This window comes from Penaeus monodon, chromosome 19 (genome assembly GCF_015228065.2).
Source record: "Penaeus monodon isolate SGIC_2016 chromosome 19, NSTDA_Pmon_1, whole genome shotgun sequence".
In the NCBI taxonomy this organism is placed as follows: Eukaryota; Metazoa; Arthropoda; class Malacostraca; order Decapoda; family Penaeidae; genus Penaeus; species Penaeus monodon.
The window spans coordinates 28,112,713-28,113,379 of NC_051404.1; the positions used below are offsets into that span (position 1 = coordinate 28,112,713).

At 81.7% G+C, this 667-nt stretch overlaps 1 protein-coding gene across 1 annotated transcript in view; it reads right to left on the bottom strand.

Moving 5' to 3' along the window:
* LOC119585376 (vegetative cell wall protein gp1-like) overlaps positions 1-667 on the bottom strand; it is a 24,144-nt gene that overhangs the window by 4,148 nt on the left and 19,329 nt on the right. The gene's annotated exons all lie outside the window — the stretch shown is intronic.

Genomic DNA, 667 nt, shown 5'->3' on the forward strand with positions numbered 1-667 from the left:
CCCCCCCCCCCCCTCCTGGTCCCCCCCCCCCCCCCCCCGGTCCGGCCCCCCCCCCCCCCCCCAGGGCCCCTGGTCTCCCCGCCCCCCCAGGGCGCCCCCGGGTCCTCCTCCCCCCCCCCAGGGCTCCTGTCCTCCCCCCCCCCCCAGGGCGCCCCCTGGTCCTCCCCCGCCCCCCCCGGGCGTCCCTGGTCCTCCCCCCCCCCCCCCGGGCGTCCCGGGTCCTCCCCCCCCCCCCAGGGCGTCCCTGGTCCTCCTCCGCCCCCCAGGGCGTCCCTGGTCCTCCCCCGCCCCCAGGGCGTCCCTGGTCCTCCCCCGCCCCCCAGGGCGTCCCTGGTCCTCCCCGCCCCCCCGGGGCGTCCCTGGTCCTCCCCCGCCCCCCCAGGGCGTCCCTGGTCCTCCCCCGCCCCCCCAGGGCGTCCCTGGTCCTCCCCGCCCCCCCAGGGCGTCCCTGGTCCTCCCCCGCCCCCCGGGCGTCCCTGGTCCTTCTCCATCCCCCCTGGGCGTCCCTGGTCCTCCTCCGCCCCCCAGGGCGTCCCTGGTCCTCCCCCGCCCCCCCAGGGCGTCCCTGGTCCTCCCCCGCCCCCCGTGGGCGTGGCCAAGCGCCGCCAACTTGAACCGCCACCTTTTGGGACGACTTTCTCGGCGGGGTCGTCTGCTTTCTCCATGC